Genomic DNA, 9141 nt, shown 5'->3' on the forward strand with positions numbered 1-9141 from the left:
CACGTTCTCTACCGAAACCATCACGCTTGTTGTGAGAAGCTTATACCCAAACCTGCCCCAAATGGGACAAATTTTTTACCACGGCATGTTGATGCCGCTCCATGATAGCATGCCAAGTTTCATGAATTTCAGACGAGTTTCGGATTTACTAGAATTTAAAAACAAGGTATCTCAATGTTTGCTGCCGAGTGAGGGTGGCATGGTGTTTGAAATTCATTCCCATTTCTTGCATGGGACCTAAGCATGCAACCAAGGACATATATTTGATTTTCAACCCGTTTATATGCACTGGAGCATGTGCATGTAGTTCAAATTAGAATTATGCACCTGCAATGCCTACAAAACCAAGATAATGTATAAAAACGTCCAAACGAACCCTGAATAATTCCAAATTTTTTGACGACACACCTATAGTTGCATGTTCACTGCAGATAAAAGTTCTAACAGTGCAAACACCATCCTTTGTCGCTGTGACCACATTACGTATTTCAAATCAAGACGATAAATCAAGTAGATCGCACACAGTTCATTATCACCAACCGTGTGAGATGCAGCACAAAATATCTTGGAGCACCGTCGGTGTATAGTATGCCTATGGCTTACGCGAGAAGGTGCATCGGCTCCAGTCCACAGCCGGCATGCCAAGCACATTAGCTCACTCCCCAAATATCATTTCACTATTCATTCGTCACCGGTGAAAGATGGGGACGTGGACCCACGATGTGAGGGCAACTTCGGCGGCCCACTCCGGCGAGAGTGCGGCCACAGCCGCCAGGCGCGTGCACAAGCTTCGTGAGGGCGACCGCAGTCTATGTCCGGGTGGCCAAGGCAGCCCAAACGGTCACTGTTGCTTCTCAGGCGGCGGCGGCAGCATCTGGCTCGGGGATAGCAACTGGCGAGAGCGGCACATCAGCTGTCCGTTCCGCAGCGGCGGCCTTAGCCCTGATGGAGGCCGCCCACTACCATGTCGAGGCCGTCGACTCCCAGCTCATGGTGGTCACCGCACAAATCGAACGAAGCTTCTCCGACAACGGTCGGCAACTCACGACCGAAGAGATGGCAATCGCCGAGAGAGTTCGAGCAGCGGTCCGTTTCTGCGCGGCATACCTTGCCACGACGGAGCCCGCCAGATCCCAGATCGCGGCCGACCACGCCCAGCTCGTGGCGGCCTATTCCAAAGATATGGCGGACGCGGATGGCGAGATGCTTGCCGAGTATGGTGCAATTGATGCCATGGAGCCCCTTCCCCAGGAGACCATCTGGCGCGAGCTGGACATGGAGGTGGCGGCGGAGATCGACGAGCACCAGCCGTAGTAGTACTCTTTGTTTTGTTTAATTAAGAGCGCTGGTCTTTAATTTGTTAGAGTAATGTTTAGGTCAGCTAGCTCTGTTAAATTGCTGAACTTGCTCGATTAAGAAGTTAGTCTCCTTTGTGTACCCAAATTATGCAATGATGTGGATGACCACTGTAACCAAGGAAATTCGAACCAAATTTTTTGACGTTCAAACTCAACACACACGGGTTAAGCTATCTGAATTGTTTGTGATGTTCACATATCGTACACAGTTCTGAATAAGGGACCGTGTCTGATGACACTTTGCGCGCTAGTTTTTTGGCTGAAGCGATTCCAAATTTTCAGCTTCCGTGGAAATATCTACCTCCCCGCCCCCTCCCCCTTACCAAAAGCCACATTTCCCCTCTTTCTGCCTTCCTTTCCAACTTGAAACCTTCACTCCTTGCTTGCAGCGCCGCCTCCTCGCCGGCGACCTTCCTTCACGCTGCTCGGCCTCGCCTATCCAAGCAGGTAATCCACACCCGACCCCCATCCTGCTCCTCCTCCTTCCACATCCCACATGCCCCGACTGCCGGCGCGAGCGCGACACCTTCCACCCAAATCACCAACCCCTCCACCAAATAAGCGCTACCCTAAGCCATGGTGCACGGAGTATAGCCAGGATCTCAAGGAGCATTTGGTAGCGGAGAAGCAAATCACGGCCGCATGCGCGGATGAGGTCGCGATGGCTGCCATTCGTGCCGACCCCCAGATCTTGGAGGAGCACCTCGCCATCGAGGCCACCATTGACGCCTCACGCGCCGACGCTGCAACGCGGTTGGCTGCTTTAAACGACAGTTCGTGGCGTTTTCTCGAGGCCATCGTTTGCTAGCTACTGCCTTTCCTTAACAAATTCTAGTGAGTTGTGCTATCTACTTTGACCATGAAATCTTCTACTATAGTGTATATGTTCTATATGTCGTGCAATGTGGTGTTCAGTTAACTGCTTGGTTCAATTCTGCAAATGTGATGTTCAATTCTTCAGGGTGCAATATTTCCAAGTTGTTAAGCATGCTTGGTTTGGTTAACTATCTGATCTTCTATTACGAGTATGTTATATTGTGCAATGTGGTGCTCAGTTAACATTTGGTTCATTTGTTGTGGTGTTTAGTTAACTGCTTGGTTCAATTCTACAATGCGATGTTCAATTGTTGTGGTTGCATTCTGTTATTGTATACCATGTGATAAATAAATCAAATTTGGCTGTACTAAATACATGAGAAACAAATACAATTGCTATATTTCCAAGTTGTTAAGCATGCTTGGTTTGGTTAACTGTCTGATCTTCTATTAGGAGTATGTTATATTGTGCAATGTGGTGCTCAGTTCATGTTTGGTTCATTTGTCGTGGTGTTTAGCTAACTGATTGGTTCAATTCTACAATGCGGTGTCCAATTGTCGTGGGTAGAATTTTGTATTATTGTGCATGTGAGGAATAAATCGAATTTGGTTGCACTTAATACATGAGAAACATATACAAGTGCTATATTTCGTAGTTCTTAATCATGCTTGGTTTGGATAAATGGGTTTTCCATGTGGCTTGAATTAATCAGATGAATCTGCAATGTGCTTATTTTTCATCAACATATTTTACTGATAGCATGCGAACCCTTACTTAACCTGATGATTAACTACCTTATATGTGTTGCAGGGAAACAATGGGAAGCACTGAGGTTTACAACCAAGGTTAGCACGTGCATGGTCTGTTGTCTAATAGCACATTATTGTGCAATTGCAGGAACCATTCTAATATTTAGGTTTTTAACAATTTGGTCTTGCACATGTAGGTCCTGTTGTCATAGGTTTTGACCCACTGTTCGACCCTTTTTGCATATGGGGAAATGAGTTGTCCATGAATATCAGTCAAGTCAAGAAACTCAAAAAGATTGTTAGGATAAAGAAATTAGCGACAAAAAACAACAAGATCTTTGTCTGCACAGTGAAGAAGACATCAGTTCACTACAAGATGGTACTAACTATTATACCTTGCCTTTTTTTATTCCTTTGCCCCATTTCCAATGTAGAGAAGATATTTATGCACATCCTTGTTTTCAGGCCTTTCCAAAGCAGTTCACTGATGATTACCTCCCAAACCACCTGTATGGTCAGGAGGCGAGGAAGGTATTCATACAACACCCACGGTCCAATATTGAAGTGTTCTTGAAGAGGACGAAGGATGGACGGTCAATCATCCACAGGCACTGGCCTAAAGTTACAAAGACCTTCAACATCAATGAAGGCTCAATATTCGCCTTCTGCTTCAGCAGTTTTCCAGATGAGATACATCTGTCTATGTACCGTCTATGATGCTAATTTCAAAAGGTTATAGATGTTGCATGTGAAACTTGGTCCTGGTGTAGTTGTGTAATGGGGTAGCTGAGTGCTGAAGCTATATGATGTTGTACTCTGATGTATTTCAATTATAAAAATGAAATATATTGTTTGCTTAATATGAAATGTCAATTAGATTAATAAATGGATTATGAATAATTGGATAATTAGCCTGCTAATTGGGTTTTTCTATTGCAAACGGTTATTGAGAAAACACCGTGTGCGATGCATTCAATAACGCACACAGTTTCTAGGAATAAACCGTGTTAGATTAATGGACAATCACACACGACATCCTCTTGAAAACTGTTTGCGTTAGGCCACCTGGCGCAAATGTTTACCACATAAAAACTGTGTGTGATGGACAACCCTTGACACACAGTTTCTTCTAGGCACCGTGTGTGATGAATTCAATAACGCAAACGATAAATTTTTTAATACCGTGTGCAATGGAAACGCTATCACAAATGATTTAACCGGGAAAATTGTGTGTGATGTACTTGCGAACAGAAACATTTTCCTTGGAGCGACTGTGTGGGATGTATATACGAACGGAAACATTTAGCGTTGGCTGACTGTGTGGGACCGAAAATGATTTCGCCTATATAATTGTATTTTTTAGCACTACTGTACGTATTTCTGTATTTGAGTGCTCGCCGGTCACACACGACCTCATTTTACCGAGCGTATGTGCCAGGAGGGCATATCCCCGATGGTTTCTGGGTCGTGTGGGAAGGACCCCCCTATCGCCCACACTCACTTGGCGATGGTTCCAAAGGCCATCGCGGAAAGGGGTTAAAGACCGTTTGTTTAGCAGCTTGCTGTACTAGTGGAACTGTATGCCGTATATCGCACATGCCTTCATGTGGCTGCTCGTTTCTGTTTTCTTCCTCATCGCAAACAGTTAATTGAACTGAATTGTATGCCCTGCATCTTGCACGCAACTAAAATGGGAACCGTGTTTGATGGCTCCGCCATCGCAAACGTTTTGCATCTTTTTTTACGGTTATTTTACATCACCGTTTGCGATTAATGCATCGCACACAGTTTCATCAAAGGGTCTCTGATCGTAGTGTCGCGTTAGCAGCATCCTGCAGTAGTGAATAAGGACTCAAGGGAAGAGAAGCGTCGGCAAGACAAGGAAGAGCAGATGAACGCCTTCATGGAGATCCAAAGGAGGAGTCTTGAGATGGAGGCGGAGAAGCAAGCGAGGATGCTTGAAATGGAGGCGGAGAAGCAAGCCAAGATGCTAGAGATCGAGGCCACTAATGCCAAGACCAAGGCGAAAGAAGTGGCTCTCGCTAGCATGATGGCGGGGGTGGAGATCATGAAGGTGGACCTCTGTTGGAAATCGTTGCATGGAAAAAAAATCTGCGCACATACAATGATCTATCCATGGAGATGCATAGCAACGAGGGGGAGTGTGTGTCTACGTACCCTCGTAGACCGTAAGCGGAAGCGTTTCACAATGCAGTTGATGTAGTCGAACTTCTTCGTGCTCCAACCGATCAAGTACCGAATGCACGACACCTCCGTGTTCTGCACACGTTCAGCTCGGCGACGTCCCTCGCCTTCATGATCCAGCAAGACGTCGAGGTAGTAGATGAGTGATACGTCTCCGTCGTATCTATAATTTTTTATTGTTCCATGCCAATATTCTACAACTTTTACATACTTTTGGCAACTTTTTATACTATTTTTGGGACTAACTTATTGATCCAGTGCCCAGTGCCAGTTCCTGTTTGTTGCATGTTTTCTGTTTCGCAGAAAATACATATCAAACGGAGTCCAAACGGGATAAAAACTTACGGAGCTTCTTTTGGGAATAAATTTGAATTTTGGGAAGTGGAATCAACACGAGACGATGCTCGAGAGGCCCACGAGAGTGAGGGCGCGCCCCAGGGGGTAGGGCGCACCCTGGGCCCTCATGGCCACTCCGTAAGGCGGTTGGTGCCCTTCTTTCGCCGCAAGAAAGCCAATATCCGATTAAAAATCGTGTCCAAATTTCAGCCCAATCGGAGTTATGAATCTCCGGGAATTTAAGAAACGGTGAAAGGGCAGAATCAGGGAGCGCAGAAACAGAAGGAAACAGAGAGAGAGAGAGAGATCCAATCTCGGAGGGGCTCTCGCCCCTCTGCCGCAACGGAAGCCAAGGACCAGAGGGGAAACCCTTCTCCCATCTAGGGGAAAGGTCAAGGAAGAAGAAGAAGAAGAAGAAGAAGAAGGGGGGCTCTCTCCCCCTCTCTCCCGGTGGCGCCGGAACGCCGCCGGGGCCATCATCGCGACAACGATCTACACCAACAACTTCACCGCCGTCATCACCAACTCTTCCCCCCTCTATGCAGCAGTGTAACCCCTCTTTTACCCGCTGTAATCTCTACTTGAACATGGTGCTCAACGCTATATATTATTTCCCAATGATGTATGGCTATCCTATGATGTTTGAGTAGATCCGTTTTGTCCTATGGGTTCATTGATGATCATGATTGATTTGAGTTGCATGATTTATTATTGGTTCTGTCCTATGGTGCTCTCCATGTCGCGCAAGAGTGAGGGATCCCCGCTGTAGGTTTTGCAATATGTTCATGATTTGCTTATGGTGGGTGGCGTGAGTGACAGAAGCGCAGACCCGAGTAAGTAGGTTGTTTGCGTATGGGAATAAAGATGACTTGATACTTTAATGCTATGGTTGGGTTTTACCTTAATGATCTTTAGTAGTTGCGGATGCTTTCTAGAGCTCCAATCATAAGTGCATATGATCCAAGGAGAGAAATTATGTTAGCTTATGCCTCTCCCTCATATAAAATTGCAATACTGATTACCGGTCTAGTTATCGATTGCCTAGGGACAAATAACTTTCTTGTTGACAAAAACTCTCTACTAAAACTAACTTAGTTGTGTCTTTATCTAAAGAGCCCCTAATTTTTATTTACGCGCTCTTTATTATCTTGCAATCCTTTCCAACAACACCTACAAAGTACTTTTAGTTTCATACTTGTTCTAGGTAAAACGAACGTTAAGCGTGCGTAGAGTTGTATCGGTGGTCGATAGAACTTGAGGGAATATTTGTTCTACCTTTAGCTCCTCGTTGGGTTCGACACTCTTATTTATCGAAAGAGGCTACAATTGATCCCCTATACTTGTGGGTTATCAAGACCTTTTTCTGGCGCCGTTGCCGGGGAGCAATAGCGTGGGGTGAATATTCTCGTGTGTGCTTGTTTGCTTTATCACTAAGTGGATTTTATTTGCTGTTCTAAGTTGTTCTCTATCTTTAGTTATGGATATGGAACACGAAATACCAAAAAAATTAGGTTTACTTGCTACTCATGGAGATGGGGAACCTCCTAAAACCCTCGATGCTCATTATGTGAAAGATATTATGCACTACTTTAATAATCCTGAGAAAACCCCATTCAATTATATAATGGGAGACACGTTGGATCAACGTGAATACTTTAGGGATTATCGCTTGACTCAAAAAGGGAAACTATTATGGGATCAAATTTATATGTTGCGTTTGTATGCTCGGGAACTATGCTTGAGATATGATTATACTTGTTGCTCTAGGATGAGGGCTCCACACCTTCCCTTTTCATGCAAATTTAATGATAATAAAACCTTAGCTTCTTATGCTAATGGTATATATATGATTACTATGACGTGGAACGAATAGAAGAATTTGTTGCTTTTAAGGTTGCTTGTGAAATTGAATCTTTGTTTAAAGAGTTTGAAGATTTTGATGATTCAGTTTATAGACATGAAAATTTAGCTATCCTTCAATATTTCTATGAGAACTATAAATAAAATTATGATATTGATGAGTTTATTGAGAAAGTCTCCGCTGTCCGAGAAAAGACTAATATTTTGCAGGACTCTATGGAAGAAGAAATTGATGAAACTGTGAGCTCACTGGAAGAAAAAGATGATGAGGAGGGCGAAGAACAAAAGGAGGAAGATCGGATTAGCTACCCGTGCCCACCTTCTAATGAGAGTAACTCTCCAACTCATACATTATTTAATGTCCCTTCGTTCTTACCGAAGGATGAATACCATGATAATTGCTATGATCCCGTTGATTCGTTTGAAATATCCCTTTTTGATGAACTTGATGCTTGCTATTCTTGTGGCCAAGATGCCAATATGAATTATGCTTATGGAGATGAACTTGCTATTGTTCCTTATGTTAAACATTAAATTGTTGCTATTGCACCCACACATGATAGTCCTATTATCTTTTTGAATTCTCCAAACTACACTATATCGGAGAAGTTTGCACTTATTAAGGATTATATTGATGGCTTGCCTTTTACCGTTGCACATGATGATTTTGATGAATATAATATGAATGTGCTTGCTGCTCCTACTTCCAATTATTATGAGAGACGAACTATATCTCCACCTCTCTATGTTTCCAACACGATAAAATTGCAAGAAACTGCTTATTCTATGTATTGGCCTTTACTTGATGTGCATGAATTGTTCTTGTATGACATGCCGATGCATAGGAAGAGAGTTAGACTTCGTCATTGCTTGATATATGTTGCTTTGTGCTCACTACTAAATGCCAAATCATTGCTAATTCAAATTGGCTTTGATATACCTTGGGATCCGGGTGGATTCATTACTTGAGCACCTTATGCCTAGCTTAATGGCTTTAAAGAAAGCACTGCCAGGGAGACAACCTGAAGTTTTATAGAGTCATTTATTTCTGTTGAGTGCTTTTATAGAGTTTAAAAAAATAAAAAATAAAAAGGGGAACCCAAAACTTTTCAAAAAGGAAAGTGAAAGTGAGAGAGGCAAGCATTGTTGAAGTGAGGGAGCTCCTTGAACTTTGTTCATGCTCACGGAAACTTTGTGAATCTTGATTACAGAAACTTCTCAACAAAAATAATTATCCCCTTGTACAATTCCATTGTATTAAAAGATAATGTGCCAAGATTTGCCTTTAGGATGTTTACATTGCTTGTTGGTTTGTGCGGTGCAAAACAGAAACTTTGGCTGTAGTGCGCGATTTTACGTTTTTTACTTGAACGTCAAACGGTTCTGAAACTTTTTGCAATGTCTTTCTATACAAATTGTTTATTTTTCATAAATTGTTCAGAATTTTTGGAGTACCAGAAGTATGGTTAATGTTCAGATTACTACAGACTGTCCTGTTTAAGACATATTCTGTTTTTGATGCATTGCTTGCTTGTTTTGATGAAACTATCGATTTCTATCAGTGGATTAAGCCATGCAAAAGTTATATTATAGTAGCTATAATGCAAAAAAAATATGAATTAGTTTTCAACAGTACTTAGAGGAGTGATTTGCTTTATTATACTAACGGATCTTACCGAACTTTCTGTTGAGTTTTGTGTGGATGAAGTGATCAAAGATCGAGGAGGTCTCGATATGAGGAGAAGGAGGAGAGGCAAGAGCTCAAGCTTGGGGATGCCCAAGGCACCCCCAGTAAATATTCAAGTAGACTCAAGCG

This window comes from Triticum aestivum, chromosome 2D (genome assembly GCF_018294505.1).
Source record: "Triticum aestivum cultivar Chinese Spring chromosome 2D, IWGSC CS RefSeq v2.1, whole genome shotgun sequence".
Classification (NCBI taxonomy): Eukaryota; Viridiplantae; Streptophyta; class Magnoliopsida; order Poales; family Poaceae; genus Triticum; species Triticum aestivum.